This window comes from Lissotriton helveticus, chromosome 10, assembly GCF_964261635.1.
Source record: "Lissotriton helveticus chromosome 10, aLisHel1.1, whole genome shotgun sequence".
NCBI lineage: Eukaryota > Metazoa > Chordata > Amphibia > Caudata > Salamandridae > Lissotriton > Lissotriton helveticus.
In genome coordinates this window covers 10,320,148-10,339,232 of record NC_136071.1, presented here as the reverse complement: position 1 = coordinate 10,339,232, position 19,085 = coordinate 10,320,148, and the positions used below count along the sequence as shown (strand labels likewise).

The following is a 19,085-nucleotide window of genomic DNA, read 5'->3' as shown; positions in this document are numbered from 1 at the left end:
CACCACATCACTCGGGGGCACCACCACATCACTCACAGACACCGCCACATCACTCAGGGGCACTACCACATCACTCGGGGACACCACCACATCACTCGGGGGCACCACCACATCACTCACAGACACCCCCACATCACTCAGGGGCACCACCACATCACTCGGGGACACCACCACACCACTCAGGGACACTACCACATCACTCAGGGGCACCACCACATCACTCAGGAACACCACCACATCACTCGAGGAGACCACCACACCACTCAGGGACACCACCACACCACTCAGGGACACCACCACATCACTCAGGGACACCACCACATCACTCGGGGACACCACCACATCACTCAGGGACACCACCACATCACTTGGGGACACCACCACATCACTCGAGGACACCAACACATCACTCAGGGACACCACCACATCACTCGGGGACACCATCACATCACTCGGGGGCACCACCACATCACTCACAGACACCCCCACATCACTCAGGGGCACCACCACATCACTCGGGGACACCACCACATAACTCGGGGGCACCACCACATCACTCACAGACACCCCCACATCACTCGGGGACACCACCACACCACTCAGGGACACCACCACATCACTCAGGGGCACCACCACATCACTCAGGAACACCACTACATCACTCGGGGACACCACCACACCACTCGGGGACACCACCACCATATCACTCGGGGACACCACCACATCACTCGGGGACACCACCACATCACTCGGGACACCACCACCATATCACTCGGGGACACCACCACATCACTCGGGGACACCACCACACCACTCGGGGACACCACCACACCACTCGGGGACACCACCACACCACTCAGGGACACCACCACATCACTCAGGGGCACCACCACATCACTCAGGAACACCACTACATCACTCGGGGACACCACCACACCACTCGGGGACACCACCACCATATCACTCGGGGACACCACCACATCACTCGGGGACACCACCACATCACTCGGGACACCACCACCATATCACTCGGGGACACCACCACATCACTCGGGGACACCACCACACCACTCGGGGACACCACTACATCACTCGGGGACACCAATACATTAATCAGGGACACCACCAGATCACTCGGGGACACCACCACATCACTCAGAGACACCACCACATCACTCAGGGACACCACCACATCACTCAGGGGCACCATCACACCACTCTGGGACACCACCATATCACTCTAAGACACCACCACATCACTCTGGGACACCACCACATCACTCGGGGACACCACCACATCACTCGGGGACACCACCACATCACTCACAGACACCCCCACATCACTCAGGGGCAGCACCACATCACTCAGGGGCACCACCACATTACTCGGGGACACCACCACATCACTCGGGGACACCACCACATCACTCGGGGACACCACCACATCACTCAGGGGCACCACCACATCACTCAGGGGCACCACCACATCACTCAGGGGCACCACCACATCACTCGGGGGCACCACCACATCACTCGGGGGCACCACCACATCACTTACAGACACCCCCACATCACTCAGGGGCACCACCACATCACTCACAGACACCCCCACATCACTCAGGGGCACCACCACATCACTCAGGGGCACCACCACATCACTCGGGGACACCACCGCACCACTCAGGGACACCACCACATCACTCAGGGGCACCACCACAACACTCAGGAACACCACCACATCACTCGGGGACACCACCACATCACTCGGGGACACCAACACATCACTCAGGGACACCACCACACCACTCGGGGACACCACCACATCACTCTGGGGCACCACCACATCACTCGGAGACACCACCACATCACTCGGGGACACCAACACATCACTCGGGGACACACCACATCACTCAGGGACATCACCACAGCCCTCAGGGACACCACCACATCACTCAGGGACACCACCACACCACTCAGGGACACCACCACATCACTCGGGGACACCACCACACCACTCGGGGACACCACCACATCACTCGGGGACACCACCACATCACTCACAGACACCCCCACATCACTCGGGGACACCACCACATCACTCGGGGACACCACCACACCACTCGGGGACACCACCACACCACTCGGGGACACCACCACATCACTCACAGACACCCCCACATCACTCGGGGACACCACCACACCACTCAGGGACACCACCACACCACTCGGGGACACCACCACACCACTCGGGGACACCACCACATCACTCACAGACACCCCCACATCACTCGGGGACACCACCACATCACTCGGGGACACCACCACATCACTCGGGGACACCACCACATCACTCAGGGGCACCACCACATCACTCAGGGGCACCACCACATCACTCGGGGGCACCACCACATCACTCAGGGACACCACCACATCACTCGGGGACACCACCACATCACTCGGGGACACCACCACATCACTCTGGGACACCACCACATCCCTCTGGGACACCACCACATCACTCTGGGACACCACCACATCACTCAGGCAGGGTAGGGGTGGGCGTGTACGAGGAGGCAGGGTAGGGGTGGGGGTGTAAGAGGATGCAGGGTAGGGAGGTGTAAGAGGAGGCATGGTAGGGCAGGGATGTAAGAGGATGCAGGGTAGGGTGGGGGTGTAAGAGGAGGCAGGGAAGGGGTGGGGGTGTAAGAGGAGGCAGGGTAGGGTGGGGGTGTAAGAGGATGCAGGGTAGGGTGGGGGTGTAAGTGGAGGTAGGGTAGGGGTGGGGGTGTAAGAGGATGCAGGGTAGGGTGGGGATGTAAGAGGAGGCAGGGAAGGGGTGGGGGTGTAAGAGGAGGCAGGGTAGGGTGGGGGTGTAAGAGGATGCAGGGTAGGGTGGGGGTGTAAGAGGAGGCAGGGTAGGGCAGGGATGTAAGAGGAGGCAGAGCAGGGGTGGGGGTGTAAGAGGAGGCAGGGGAGGGGTGGGGGTGTAAGAGGAGGCAGGGTAGGGTGGGGGTGTAAGAGGAGGCAGGGTAGGGCAGGGATGTAAGAGGAGGCAGAGCAGGGGTGGGGGTGTAAGAGGAGGCAGGGGAGGGGTGGGGGTGTAAGAGGAGGCAGGGTAGGGTGGGGGTGTAAGAGGAGGCAGGGTAGGGCAGGGATGTAAGAGGAGGCAGAGCAGGGGTGGGGGTGTAAGAGGAGGCAGGGGAGGGGTGGGGGTGTAAGAGGAGGCAGGGTAGGGTGGGGGTGTAAGAGGAGGCAGGGTAGGGCAGGGATGTAAGAGGAGGCAGAGCAGGGGTGGGGGTGTAAGAGGAGGCAGGGGAGGGGTGGGGGTGTAAGAGGAGGCAGGGTAGGGTGGGGGTGTAAGAGGAGGCAGGGTAGGGCAGGGATGTAAGAGGAGGCAGAGCAGGGGTGGGGGTGTAAGAGGAGGCAGGGGAGGGGTGGGGGTGTAAGAGGAGGCAGGGTAGGGTGGGGGTGTAAGAGGAGGCAGGGTAGGGCAGGGATGTAAGAGGAGGCAGAGCAGGGGTGGGGGTGTAAGAGGAGGCAGGGGAGGGGTGGGGGTGTAAGAGGAGGCAGGGTAGGGTGGGGTGTAAGAGGAGGCAGGGTAGGGCAGGGATGTAAGAGGAGGCAGAGCAGGGGTGGGGGTGTAAGAGGAGGCAGGGGAGGGGTGGGGGTGTAAGAGGAGGCAGGGTAGGGTGGGGTGTAAGAGGAGGCAGGGTAGGGTGGGGGTGTGGGAGGAGGCAGTCAGTCGGTGACTGATGCAGGGAGGGGCAGCCCCTGCACAGGTTTCCAGGAGGGCCTCCTACGCCACAGGTCACACGGTGCGTCATCGCGGGGTGCAGCATTCAGCCTCAGGGGCACAAAGTCCCGGCGCTGCCTCACCCTCCCCGGGCGCCGCGCCCTGTGCACGCGCACGGGGCGCACCCCCATCTGGAGAGCAGCTGCCAATGCACTGGCTATGAGAAAGAACATGCAGCAGAGAACATGTAAGAGAACCTGCAGCATGGAACATGGAACATGTAAGAGAACCTGTAGCATGGAACATGGAACATGTAAGAGAACCTGCAGCATGGAACATGGAACATGTAAGAGAACCTGTAGCATGGAACATGTAAGAGAACCTGCAGCATGGAACATGGAACATGTAAGAGAACCTGCAGAATGGAACATGGAACATGTAAGAGAACCTGTAGCATGGAACATGTAAGAGGACCTGCACCACGGAACATGTAAGAGAACCTCCAGCACGGAAAATGTAAGAGAACCTGCAGCATGGAACATGTAAGAGAACCTGCAGCACGGAACATGTAGGCAAACCTGTAGCACGGAACATGTAAGAGGACCTGCAGCATGGAACATGGAACAGAACGTGCAGCACAGAACATGAAAGAGAACCTGCAGCACGGAACATGTAAGAGAACCTGCAGCACGGAACATGTAAGCAAACCTGCAGCACGGAACATGTAAGAGGACCTGCAGCACAGAACATGTAAGCGAACCTGCAGCACGGGACATGTAAGAGGACCTGCACCACGGAACATGTAAGAGAACCTGCAGCACGGAACATGTAAGAGAACCTGCAGCACAGAACATGGAACAGAACCTGCAGCACGGAACATGTAAGAGGACCTGCAGCATGGAACATGGAACAGAACGTGCAGCACAGAACATGAAAGAGAACCTGTAGCATGGAACATGTAAGAGAACCTGCAGCACGGAACATGTAAGCAAACCTGCAGCACGGAACATGTAAGAGGACCTGCAGCACAGAACATGTAAGAGAACCTGCAGCACGGAACATGTAAGAGGACCTGCACCACGGAACAGAACCTGCAGCGTGGAACACGGAACAGAACCTACAGCATGGAACACGGAACAGAACCTGCAGCATGGAACACGGAACAGAACCTGCAGCATGAAACCCGTGAGAAATAACCTGCAGTACAGAACATGTAAGAGAACCTGCAGCACGGAACATGTAAGAGAACCTGCAGCATGGAACATGTAAGAGAACCTGCAGCACGGAACGTGTAAGAGAACCTGCAGCACGGAACATGTAAGAGGACCTGTAGCATGGAACATGGAACAGAACGTGCAGCACGGAACATGAAAGAGAACCTGCAACATGGGACATGTAAGAGAACCTGCAGCACGGAACATGTAAGCAAACCTGCAGCACGGAACATGTAAGAGGACCTGCAGCATAGAACATGTAAGAGAACCTGCAGCACGGAACATGTAAAAGGACCTGCACCACGGAACATGTAAGAGAACCTGCAGCACGGAACATGTAAAAGAACCTGCAGCACAGAACGCGGAACAGAACCTGCAGCACGGAACATGTAAGAGGACCTGCAGCATGGAACATGGAACAGAACGTGCAGCACGGAACATGAAAGAGAACCTGCAGCACGGAACATGTAAGAGAACCTGCAGCACGGAACATGTAAGCAAACCTGCAGCATGGAACATGTAAGAGGACCTGCAGCACAGAACATGTAAGAGAACCTGCAGCACGGAACATTTAAGAGGACCTGCACCATGGAACATGTAAGAGAACTTGCCGCACGGAACATGTAAGAGAACATGCAGCACAGAACACGGAACAGAACCTGCAGCATGGAACCCGTGAGAGATAACCTGCAGTATGGAACATGTACGAGAACCTGCAGCACGGAACATGTAAGAGAACCTGCAGCACGGAACATTTTAGAGGACCTGCACTACTGAACATGTAAGAGAACTTGCGGCACGGAACATGTAAGAGAACCTGCAGCACGGAACACGGAACAGAACCTGCAGCATGGAATACGGAACAGAACCTGCAGCATTATTATTATTATTATTATTATTAAAACTTATATAGCGCGCAGCTACCCTAGGGCATCCCGGCGCTATGAACAGTGCATCAACCGTGGGACCATGAGAAAGTAGTAACGACTCACAAGGGGAACAGATGTGTTTTCAGACCCCTGCGAAAACGCAGGGTGCAGGTCTCAGCCCGAAGTTTTAAGGGGAGGGAGTTCCAGAGCGTTGCTGTGTGCACAGAGAATCGTCTCCCGCCCGTACGTGATCTTTTTACTCTCGGGACATGGAGCAGACACCTCTGGTCAGACCTCAGCGCTCTGTTGGCTTTGTAAGGCACCACCAAACTCCCTAGGAACCTGCAGCATGGAACCCGTGAGAGATAACCTGCAGTATGGAACATGTAAGAGAACCTGCAGCACGGAACACGGAACAGAACCTGCAGCATGAAACACGGAACAGAACCTGCAGCATGGAACCCGTGAGAGATAACCTGCAGTACAGAACAAATGGAACCCGTGAGAGATAACCTGCAGTATGGAACATGTAAGAGAACCTGCAGCACGGAACACGGAACAGAACCTGCAGCATGGAATATGGAACAGAACCTGCCGCATGGAACCCGTGAGAGATAAACTGCAGTACAGAACATGTAAGAGAACCTGCAGCACGGAACATGTAAGAGAACCTGCAGCACGGAACATGTGAGCAAACCTCAGCACGGAACATGTAAGAGGACCTGCAGCATGGAACTCACGAGAGATAACCTGCAGTATGGAACATGCACGAGAACCTGCAGCACGGAACATGGAACAGAATCTGCAGCACGGAACATGTAAGAGGACCTGCACCGCGGAACATGTAAGAGAACCTGCAGCACGGAACATGTAAGAGAACCTGCAGCACGGAACATGTAAGAGGACCTGCAGCATGGAACATGGAACAGAACGTGCAGCACGGAACATGAAAGAGAACCTGCAGCACAGAACATGGAACAGAACCTGCAGCATGGAACCCACGAGAGATAACCTGCAGTATGAAACATGTACGAGAACCTGCAGCACGGAACATGGAACAGAATCTGCAACTTGTAGGGCCATTTCTTGATGCAGGGGGGTCACTAATTGCCCACACTGGCATCAGACGTGTCTTTCGTCTTAACAGCCCCTAGAAAGCATCACATTGAGGAGACGGATCTCGAGGAGAGTTTAAACCTGTTTATTTCAGTTTCATTCACCAGTGACCACAGCTCTCCACTGCCAGTGGTGAGAACCACCAGTGACCACAGCTCTCCACTGCCAGTGGAACCACCAGTGACCACTGCTCTCTGGTGCCAGTGGAACAACCAGTGACCACAGCTCTCTGGTGCCACTGGAACCACCAGTGACCACAGCTCTCCACTGCCAGTGGTGAGAACCACCAGTGACCACAGCTCTCCACTGCCAGTGGTGAGAACCACCAGTGACCACAGGTCTCTGGTGCCAGTGGAACCACCAGTGACCACAGCTCTCAGGTGCCAGTGGTGAGAACCACCAGTGACCTCAGCTCTCTGGTGCCAGGTGAACCACCAGTGAACACAGCTCTCCAGTGCCAGTGGTGAGAACCACCAGTGACCACAGCTCTCCAGTGCCAGTGGTGAGAACCACCAGTGACCACAGCTCTCCAGTGCCAGTGGTGACCACAGCTCTCCACTGCCAGTGGTGAGAACCACCAGTGACCACAGCTCTTTGGTGCCAGGTGAACCACCAGTGACCACAGCTCTCTGGGGCCAGGTGAACCACCAGTGAACACAGCTCTCCACTGCCAGTGGTGAGAACCACCAGTGACCATAGCTCTCTGGTGCCAGGTGAACCACCAGTGAACACAGCTCTCTGGTGCCAGTGGTGAGAACTACCAGTGACCACAGCTCTCTGGTGCCAGTCTGGCATGCCTCATGCCTGGCGCTCGTCGTCGGACAGTGGCCTGGGCCTACCTGTGGCAACGTCTCGCCTGATGCCTGGGGTCCCGCTGCACCAGTGACGGGTGGTCTCTGCTCCACAGTGATCTGGACTTACCTGTTTCTACAGCTCTCCAGTGCCAGTGGCCAGACCCAGGGATGTCCACAGCTCTCCGGTGCCAGTTGCCAGACCCAGCAGTGTCCACAGCTCTCCGGTGCCAGTGGCCAGACCCAGCAGTGTCCACAGCTCTCTGGTGCCAGTGGCCAGACCCAGCGGTGTCTACAGATCTCCAGTGCCAGTGGCCAGACCCAGCGGTGTCTACAGCTCTCTGATGCCAGTGGTCAGACTCAGCGGTGTCTACAGCTCTTCAGTGCCAGTGGCCAGACCCAGCGGTGTCTACAGCTCTCCAGTGCCAGTGGCCAGACCCAGCGGTGTCTACAGCTCTCCGGTGCCAGTGGCCAGACCCAGCGGTGTCTACAGATCTCCAGTGCCAGTGGCCAGACCCAGCGGTGTCTACAGCTCTCTGATGCCAGTGGTCAGACCCAGCGGTGTCTACAGCTCTTCAGTGCCAGTGGCCAGACCCAGCAGTGTCCACAGCTCTCCGGTGCCAGTGGCCAGACCCAGCAGTGTCCACGGCTCTCCGGTGCCAGTGGCCAGACCCAGCAGTGTCTACAGCTCTCCGGTGCCAGTGGCCAGACCCAGCGGTGTCTACAGCTCTCCAGTGCCAGTGGCCAGCCCCAGCGGTGTCCACAGCTCTTCAGTGCCAGTGGCCAGACCCAGCAGTGTCTACAGCTCTCCGGTGCCAGTGGTCAGACCCAGCAGTGTCTACAGCTCTCTGGTGCCAGTGGCCAGACCCAGCAGTGTCTACAGCACTTCAGTGCCAGTGGCCAGACCCAGCGGTGTCTACAGCTCTTCAGTGCCAGTGGCCAGACCCAGCAGTGTCCACAGCTCTTCAGTGCCAGTGGCCAGACCCAGCGGTGTCCACAGCTCTCCGGTGCCAGTGGCCAGACCCAGTGTCTACAGCTCTCTGGTGCCAGTGGTCAGACCCAGCGGTGTCTACAGCTCTCTGGTGCCAGTGGCCAGACCCAGTGTCCACATCTCTCCGGTGCCAGTGGCCAGACCCAGCAGTGTCTACAGGTCTCTGGTGCCAGTGGCCAGACCCAGTGTCTACAGCTCTCTGGTGCCAGTGGCCAGACCCAGCGGTGTCTACAGCTCTCCGGTGCCAGTGGCCAGACCCAGCAGTGTCTACAGCTCTCTGGTGCCAGTGGTCAGACCCAGCGGTGTCCACAGTTCTCCGGTGCCAGTGGCCAGACCCAGCAGTGTCCACAGCTCTCCGGTGCCAGTGGTCAGACCCAGCAGTGTCTACAGCTCTCCGGTGCCAGTGGCCAGACCCAGTGGTGTCTACAGCTCTCCGGTGCCAGTGGCCAGACCCAGCGGTGTCTACAGCTCTCTGGTGCCAGTGGCCAGACCCAGCAGTGTCTACAGCTCTCTGGTGCCAGTGGCCAGACCCAGTGTCTACAGCTCTCTGGTGCCAGTGGTCAGACCCAGCGGTGTCTACAGCTCTCTGGTGCCAGTGGCCAGACCCAGTATCCACAGCTCTCCGGTGCCAGTGGCCAGACCCAGCAGTGTCTACAGCTCTCTGGTGCCAGTGGCCAGACCCAGTGTCTACAGCTCTCTGGTGCCAGTGGCCAGACCCAGCAGTGTCTACAGCGCTCTGGTGCCAGTGGCCAGACCCAGTGTCTACAGCTCTCCGGTGCCAGTGGCCAGACCCAGCAGTGTCTACAGCTCTCCGGTGCCAGTGGCCAGACCCAGTGTCTACAGCTCTCCGGTGCCAGTGGCCAGACCCAGCAGTGTTTACAGCTCTCTGGTGCCAGTGGTCAGACCCAGCGGTGTCCACAGCTCTCCGGTGCCAGTGGTCAGACCCAGCAGTGTCTACAGCTCTCCGGTGCCCGTGGCCAGACCCAGAGGTGACTACAGCTCTCCAGTGCCAGTGGTTAGATCCAGGGGTGTCTACAGCTCTCCAGTGCGAGTGGCCAGACCCAGGGGTGTCTACAGCTCTCCAGTGACAGTGGTTAGATCCAGGGGTGTCTACAGCTCTCCAGTGCCAGTGGCCAGACCCAGGGGTGTCTACAGCTCTCCAGTGACAGCTCCCAGGGCCGGCGTCAGTGAGGAGACGGCAGGGAAGTGACTTTTGAAGCTGGAGGGTGAGTCTGCAGGTGAGGAGGGGGCGTGGCCTTGGGAGGAGCTCACACACCTGGAGGGTGAGTTTGCAGGTGAAGGAGGGGGCGGGGCTTTGGGAGGGGCTCGCACACCTGGAGGGGGAGTCTGCAGGTGAGGGAGGGGGCGGGACCTTGGGAGGGGCTCGCACACCTGGAGGGGGAGTCTGCAGGTGAGGGAGGGGGCGGGACCTTGGGAGGGGCTCGCACACCTGGAGGGTGAGTCTGCAGGTGAGGGAGGGGCGTGGCCTTGGGAGGAGCTCACACACCTGGAGGGTGAGTCTGCAGGTGAGGGAGGGGCGTGGCCTTGGGCGGGGCTCACACCTGGAGGGTGAGTCTGCAGGTGAGGAGGGGGCGTGGCCTTGGGAGGAGCTCACACACCTGGAGGGTGAGTTTGCAGGTGAAGGAGGGGCGTGGCCTTGGGAGGGGCTCGCACACCTGGAGGGGGAGTCTGCAGGTGAGGGAGGGGCGGGGCCTTGGGAGGGGCTCGCACACCTGGAGGGGGAGTCTGCAGGTGAGGGAGGGGCGTGGCCTTGGGAGGGGCTCGCACACCTGGAGGGGGAGTCTGCAGGTGAGGAGGGGCGGGGCCTTGGGAGGGGCTCGCACACCTGGAGGGTGAGTTTGCAGGTGAGGAGGGGGCGTGGCCTTGGGAGGAGCTCACACACCTGGAGGGTGAGTTTGCAGGTGAAGGAGGGGGCGGGACCTTGGGAGGGGCTCGCACACCTGGAGGGGGAGTCTGCAGGTGAGGGAGGGGCGTGGCCTTGGGAGGGGCTCGCACACCTGGAGGGGGAGTCTGCAGGTGAGGAGGGGCGGGGCCTTGGGAGGGGCTCGCACACCTGGAGGGGGAGTCTGCAGGTGAGGGAGGGGCGGGGCCTTGGGAGGGGCTCGCACACCTGGAGGGGGAGTCTGCAGGTGAGGGAGGGGCGTGGCCTTGGGAGGGGCTCGCACACCTGGAGGGGGAGTCTGCAGGTGAGGAGGGGCGGGGCCTTGGGAGGGGCTCGCACACCTGGAGGGTGAGTTTGCAGGTGAGGAGGGGGCGTGGCCTTGGGAGGAGCTCACACACCTGGAGGGTGAGTTTGCAGGTGAAGGAGGGGGCGGGACCTTGGGAGGGGCTCGCACACCTGGAGGGGGAGTCTGCAGGTGAGGGAGGGGCGTGGCCTTGGGAGGGGCTCGCACACCTGGAGGGGGAGTCTGCAGGTGAGGAGGGGCGTGGCCTTGGGAGGGGCTCGCACACCTGGAGGGGGAGTCTGCAGGTGAGGGAGGGGCACGGGTGGGGCAGTGGAGAACAAAGGCCAGGGCGGGCCTGGAGGGTCCCCCGGCCCCGAGGGCCCCTGGTCTTAGCGTGTCTGTGCAGCGCGGGAGCAGGGCGGGAAGAAAAGTTTCCAGGAAGGCAAAAAAGTCTAAATACAAACAAAAAGAGAAATAAAGAAATCTGTCTCCGAAGGAGGGTAAACGACAGACAGGTGACGAGGCGGGGAGGAGTAAAAGGGGCGTGTTGAGGTGCACCCAAGAGCGGGGCTGGGGGGAGGAGGCACGACTCGTTTTTGATCTTGATTAAAAAAAATATTTGCGTAATAAATGGAAAAAATCAAACACGTTGGATACATAAAACCGGAAGGTGTAGAGGAAAGTATCAGGGCGAAGGGGTGATAGTAAGGGTCAAAGTAAAATACAGCTTGGTGGAAGGATTAGTCTGAAAAAGAAGGTTAAGAAAATGAGGGAATAGAGGAACATCCCTGTTAAACAAGCATTTGCAATGCAATCGAGACCTTATATGCATTTAGTTATGCAGCACATTAGCCTGGGTGAGGAGACATCTACTGTTCTTTAACATGGCGGGAAAGTAAGCACCAAAGTGCGTGACACGCCAGGTATGGGAACACATGGAGAGAAATATTGCCTTTCAGCAGGAAATGGTACAGTCCAAAGCTCTGTTTTTAAAATAAAATCAGGGCCTTCGGCGGTCATATCACTCAAAATACAACATTTGAAAGAAATATTGGGGCATATTATCAAGGGGGTTTATATCTGTTTTTTTGGCTTTAAAAGCCAAGAAAGCGGAGATAAAATGATCTCCCTATTACCTAGCTGTCGCTAACACCAGTTAGCGACAGCTAGTAGGAGATAGCGACCATCTTGGGCCCCACTTTGCATGTCAGTGATATTTATCACTAATGACATGTAAAGTGGGCGTGCCAACATGTTAGCGACTGGAAACAGTCGCTAACATCGCTATCTCCTATTACCAACTTTTGGAGATATTCGCGCTAAGCGCGATTATCTCCAAAAGCTAACACCTGCCCTGAGCAGTTCTTAGCCATGTTATCCAATGGGAGGTGGATAACATGGCTAAGAGCATTAGCTCGGTAATGCATGAATATCGCGGACTTTTCAGCGATATTCATGCATTGCGGCCGATTTTTATCGCATTTGCGATAAACCTTGGTAATACCAAGGTTTATTTGCGATAAAAATCGCCGCAGCTCAGCGGTAAATTTTTGTCTCTAACCAAGCAATAGCGATAATTATCGCTATTGCTTGGTAATATGCCCCTATTATTGTCTACGGGTGCTCGTGGAAGACAATTTCTATGGCCTGGAATCTAGAGAAGGCTAAAGTGATTCTGGTATTTTACTGACCTCTGCTGGTCGATTTCTGTCAAGAAAGTTAAATAGAGGCAGATGAACAGAAAAAAAGACCCTAAGAGGAAGCAGACAAGTCCTAGGGCTGATCTCAAGAGCCTGCTTAGTATATATATATATATATATAAGTATATACAAGAGGTCTTGAATGCTCGACCTAAAAAAAGAGAAGGGCACACGTAATTATTCAGAGCTAAGTGAAAATGGGGTTAAAGATAAAGAGAGATGGTAGGACAAAAGGGCCTTCCCCAAAAATTCATTAGAAAAAAGAACTGCTGAATTCTTGAAAAAAACACTCCATGGATTTTATTAAACACAATTTTAAAATAAGGTCTATTGACAGTTGTGCTGTCAAGCCAGACCTAAAAATAGGAGTTCAAGATTAATCACTGACATTAATGACCCTGAAAGACTCGCGGGATAACATTTGCAACCATGTCGAAGTCACAGCTTGCAGGGCACTCCTCAGGGTCAGAGGAACAGGAGCGGCCCGTGCAGGTAAGAGTGATGGGGCTTGGGGGGGGGGCTCGACAGATGACGATGATGGGAAAATGTATTATTTATTTAATTTCCCCTCGGTGTCGAGTCCCCCCCACCTTGCCTCACCAGCACGGGCCGCTCCTGAAGATTTTTATTATTTAAAACATTTTTTTTTTTTACTGAGTTTTATATAGCGCGAACTTGACCCGAATCGGGTATCAGAGCGCTTTACACGAGCACCAGTTGCGTTACATGAGGACACATTCATTTTTGCCCAGAATCACAGGATGTTCAGCGCTGTTGCCGAGACTCGAACCTGGTTCCCCAGATTCGAGGCCGACCGCCCTAGCCGTTATGCCACCTCCTCAAGATGAATGTGGTACTGCAAGATGCAGAGGTAAGTGACTCTGCACCATCCCACCTCGACCCCAGAGGATGCCAACCCCCTCAGGTTCTCCCAGTGGCGGCCCTCTTTGAACGGAGACTATTCCGCCGTTGAGGTTTCACTTTAGTGTTGTATCTGAGGGCTGAGGTCTGAGCCCTGATGCGCCTTGGAGTGGGGGTCCATCAACACCCAGGTACTCAAGAGTCAGGTATTCTGTGGAATTTAATCTGGTAAGGTGTATTCCTTCTTTATGGATGATAGCTAGGCCGCCACCTCTTGGGGGGTGAGATGGTCCAGGACGGGGGTTCGAGTGGTCATAGAGCCAGGATTCTGTGAGGAATGCGATGTCTAAATCTTCCGCGAGTATAACTTCGGCAATGTCTGTGGCGTGTTGTACGGCTGATCTACAGTTGAGAGCGCACAATAGAGGCCGGAGCGCCTCAGAGGTGGCGTGCGCTGTATGTATAGAAGTGTATTGCGCGGGGGTCTGGGCGAGAGGACAGGTCTAGGGATTCTATTAGCGCTCACTAGAACTGGGATTGACTCTAACCGCTAGTATCTGTAATAGACGTATGTACGTACTACCGTTCTTATGTGATTTCAGAGTTCATCTGTTTTGTATCTTTTATGTAACTCCTGTACTCTGGAGTCCTTATGTGATGTAGCTGGTTATATTGCAAAGCTCTCAGACACCTTCGGGTAAAGGTCACGCTATATAAAAACGCATAAATAAATACATTGCTTATTATTCACTGCGGTTTCAATTTTATACCTGCTTGAAGCGCATTGAAGCCGTGGCAATATTGCATATTTACACACATTTACAGCACGCTGCTGGGCTCTAGTACAGTGCACATTTTGGCATCACCCTCCTGGGGGGCGTGGCCTGGAGTTGGCGAGGATCACAGGAAGCAGCAGAGGCAGCCGTAACTCGAGAAACATCACAGCTGACCCAGGTCTTCTTGCTTTCTTCCCAGGGGGATGTGCTCACTAGCGCCTCCCTGCGGACCCCGCCTGCGCAGCGCTGCTTCCGTTCACTCTCACTGACAGGAAGTTCACGCAGGAAGCGTATGAATGTAGAGTTCTTCAGCCGAGGTGGGGGAGGGGGGGCGCTGGACTCTTGATGTGGCATTTTGCCTTCACCCATTTCGACGCATGAAAGCTTTATGCATTAAATTGATTTTATAGAACAGGCCCAGACTGGGGGTGTGGGGTCGGAGGGGGGGGGGGGGGAGCGGGGGGTGCGAGCTGTGCACCCGGGCAGTGGTGTCCCTGGCACCGCCCTCTTCCCTTCGTCCACGACCTGTTACACTAGCAAAGCTTGTTTATGGAACGTGCCGTCACTCTCTGCCGGACACACTGTAACGAGCAGCGCAGTCACACTGTTACCAGCCAGCTGTGCAGTGACACAGTGTGCCCAGCACTGCAGCCTGCTGTGCAGTGACACAGTGTGCCCAGCACTGCAGCCTGCTGTGCAGTGACACAGTGTGACCAGCAGTGCACGGACCCTTCACAAACCTGTACCCAGCACTGCAGCCAGCTGTACAGTGACACAGTGTGACCAGCACTGCAGCCAGCTGTGCAGTGACACAGTGTGACCAGCAGTGCACGGGCCCTTCACAAACCTGTGCCCAGCACTGCAGCCAGCTGTGCAGTGACGCAGTGTGACCAGCAGTGCACGGGCCCTTCACAAACCTGTACCCAGCACTGCAGTCAGCTGTGCAGTGACACAGTGTGACCAGCAGTGCATGGACCCTACAGAACATGTGCCCAGCACTGCAGCCAGCTATGCAGTGACGCAGTGTGACCAGCAGTGCATGGACACTACACAAACCTGTACTTAGCACTGCAGCCAGCTCTGCAGTGACACAGTGTGACCAGCAGTGCGTGAACCCTACAGAACATGTGCCCAGCTGCAGCCAGCTGTGCAGTGACACGGTGTGACCAGCAGTGCATGGACCCTACACAACATGTACCCAGCACTGCAGCCAGCTGTGCAGTGACACAGTGTACCCAGCGCTGCAGCAAGTTGTGCAGTAACACAGTGTGACAAGCAGTGCAGCCAGCTGTGCAGTGACACAGTGTGACCAGCAGTGCACGGACCCTACACAACATGTACACAGCTCTGCAGCCAGCTGTGCAGTGACACAGTGTACCCAGCGCTGCAGCAAGTTGTGCAGTAACACAGTGTGACCAGCAGTGCATGGACCCTACCCAACATGTACCCAGCACTGCAGCCAACTGTGCATTGACACAGTGTGACCAGCAGTGCATAGACCCTACACAACATCTACCCAGCACTGCAGCCAGCTGTGCAGTGACACAGTGTGACCAGCAGTGCACGGGCCCTACTACACAACCATGCACAAAATACTGCAGCCAGCTGTGCAGTGACACAGTGTGACCAGCAGTGCACGGGCCCTACTACACAACCATGCACAAAGCACTGCAGCCAGCTGTGCAGTGACACAGTGTGACCAGCAGTGCACGGGCCCTACTACACAACCATGCACAAAGCACTGCAGCCAGCTGTGCAGTGACACAGTGTGACCAGCAGTGCACGGGCCCTACTACACAACCATGCACATAGCACTGCAGCCAGCTGTGCAGTGACACAGTGTGACCAGCAGTGCATGGACCCTACACAACATGTACCCAGCAGTGCAGCCAGCTGTGCAGTGACGCAGTGTGCCCAGCACTGCAGCCAGCTGTGCAGTGACACAGTGTAACCAGCAGTGCACGGACCCTTCACAAACCTGTACCCAGCACTGAAGCCAGCTGTGCAGTGACACAGTGTGACCAGCAGTGCAGCCAGCTGTGCAGTGACGCAGTGTGCCCAGCACTGCAGCCAGCTGTGCAGTGACACAGTGTGACCAGCAGTGCACGGGCCCTTCACAAACCTGTGCCCAGCACTGCAGCCAGCTGTGCAGTGACGCAGTGTGACCAGCAGTGCACGGGCCCTTCACAAACCTGTACCCAGCACTGCAGTCAGCTGTGCAGTGACGCAGTGTGACCAGCAGTGCACGGACCCTTCACAAACCTGTACCCAGCACTGCAGTCAGCTGTGCAGTGACGCAGTGTGACCAGCAGTGCATGGACCCTACAGAACATGTGCCCAGCACTGCAGCCAGCTATGCAGTGACGCAGTGTGACCAGCAGTGCATGGACACTACACAAACCTGTACCTAGCACTGCAGCCAGCTCTGCAGTGACACAGTGTGACTAGCAGTGCGTGAACCCTACAGAACATGTGCCCAGCACTGCAGCCAGCTGTGCAGTGACACGGTGTGACCAGCAGTGCATGGACCCTACACAACATGTACCCAGCACTGCAGCCAGCTGTGCAGTGACGCAGTGTGACCAGCAGTGCACGGGCACTTCACAAACATGTACCCAGCGCTGCAGCCAGCTGTGCAGTAACACAGTGTGACAAGCAGTGCACGGACCCTACACAACATGTACCCAGCACTGCAGCCAGCTGTGCATTGACACAGTGTGACCAGCAGTGCATAGACCCTACACAACATCTACCCAGCACTGCAGCCAGCTGTGCAGTGACACAGTGTGACCAGCAGTGCACGGGCCCTACTACACAACCATGCACAAAGCACTGCAGCCCGCTGTGCAGTGACACAGTGTGACCAGCAGTGCACGGGCCCTACTACACAACCATGCACAAAGCACTGCAGCCAGCTGTGCAGTGACACAGTGTGACCAGCAGTGCACGGGCCCTACTACACAACCATGCACAAAGCACTGCAGCCAGCTGTGCAGTGACACAGTGTGACCAGCAGTGCATGGACCCTACACAACATGTACCCAGCACTGCAGCCAGCTGTGCAGTGACACAGTGTACCCAGCGCTGCAGCCAGTTGTGCAGTGACACAGTGTGACCAGCAGTGCATGGACCCTACACAACATGTACCCAGCAGTGCAGCCAGCTGTGCAGTGATGCAGTGTGCCCAGCACTGCAGCCAGCTGTGCAGTGACACAGTGTGACCAGCAGTGCACGGGCCCTACTACACAACCATTCACAAAGCACTGCAGCCAGCTGTGCAGTGACACAGTGTGACCAGCAGTGCACGGGCCCTACTACACAACCATTCACAAAGCACTGCAGCCAGCTGTGCAGTGACACAGTGTGACCAGCAGTGCACGGGCCCTACTACACAACCATGCACAAAGCACTGCAGCCAGCTGTGCAGTGACACAGTGTGACCAGCAGTGCATGGACCCTACACAACATGTACCCAGCAGTGCAGCCAGCTGTGCAGTGACGCAGTGTGCCCAGCACTGCAGCCAGCTGTGCAGTGACACAGTGTGACCAGCAGTGCACGGACCCTTCACAAACCTGTACCCAGCACTGCAGCCAGCTGTGCAGTGACACAGTGTGACCAGCAGTGCAGCCAGCTGTGCAGTGACGCAGTGTGCCCAGCACTGCAGCCAGCTGTGCAGTGACACAGTGTGACCAGCAGTGCACGGGCCCTTCACAAACCTGTGCCCAGCACTGCAGCCAGCTGTGCAGTGACGCAGTGTGACCATCAGTGCAGGGCCCTTCACAAACCGGTACCCAGCACTGCAGTCAGCTGTGCAGTGACGCAGTGTGACCAGCAGTGCACGGACCCTTCACAAACCTGTACCCAGCACTGCAGTCAGCTGTGCAGTGACGCAGTGTGACCAGCAGTGCATGGACCCTACACAACATGTACCCAGCACTGCAGCCAGCTGTGCAGTGACACAGTGTACCCAGCGCTGCAGCCAGTTGTGCAGTGACACAGTGTGACCAGCAGTGCATGGACCCTACACAACATGTACCCAGCAGTGCAGCCAGCTGTGCAGTGATGCAGTGTGCCCAGCACTGCAGCCAGCTGTGCAGTGACACAGTGTGACCAGCAGTGCACAGGCCCTACTACACAACCATGTACAAACCACTGCAGCCAGCTGTGCAATGACACAGTGTGACCAGCAGTGCACGGGCCCTACTACACAACCATTCAGAAAGCACTGCAGCCAGCTGTGCAGTGACACAGTGTGACCAGCAGTGCACGGGCCCTACTACACAACCATTCACAAAGCACTGCAGCCAGCTGTGCAGTGACACAGTGTGACCAGCAGTGCACGGGCCCTACTACACAACCATGCACAAAGCACTGCAGCCAGCTGTGCAGTGACACAGTGTGACCAGCAGTGCATGGACCCTACACAACATGTACCCAGCAGTGCAGCCAGCTGTGCAGTGACGCAGTGTGCCCAGCACTGCAGCCAGCTGTGCAGTGACACAGTGTGACCAGCAGTGCACGGACCCTTCACAAACCTGTACCCAGCACTGCAGCCAGCTGTGCAGTGACACAGTGTGACCAGCAGTGCAGCCAGCTGTGCAGTGACGCAGTGTGCCCAGCACTGCAGCCAGCTGTGCAGTGACACAGTGTGACCAGCAGTGCACGGGCCCTTCACAAACCTGTGCCCAGCACTGCAGCCAGCTGTGCAGTGACGCAGTGTGACCATCAGTGCAGGGCTCTTCACAAACCTGTACCCAGCACTGCAGTCAGCTGTGCAGTGACGCAGTGTGACCAGCAGTGCACGGACCCTTCACAAACCTGTACCCAGCACTGCAGTCAGCTGTGCA

At 56.8% G+C, this 19,085-nt stretch overlaps 1 protein-coding gene across 3 annotated transcripts in view; it reads right to left on the bottom strand.

Annotated features, from left to right (window-relative positions):
• The window catches only part of FGD1 (FYVE, RhoGEF and PH domain containing 1), a 243,330-nt gene that overhangs the window by 80,129 nt on the left and 144,116 nt on the right, over nucleotides 1-19,085 (bottom strand). The window contains exon 1 of one of the 3 annotated variants that reach the window (XM_078664555.1): nucleotides 7,854-9,922. The exons of the other annotated variants lie outside the window; for them this stretch is intronic. The gene's annotated coding sequence lies outside the window, so the exon portion shown is untranslated. Of the gene's footprint in view, nucleotides 1-7,853; nucleotides 9,923-19,085 lie in introns of those variants that run through there. 3 annotated transcript variants of the gene reach the window in all.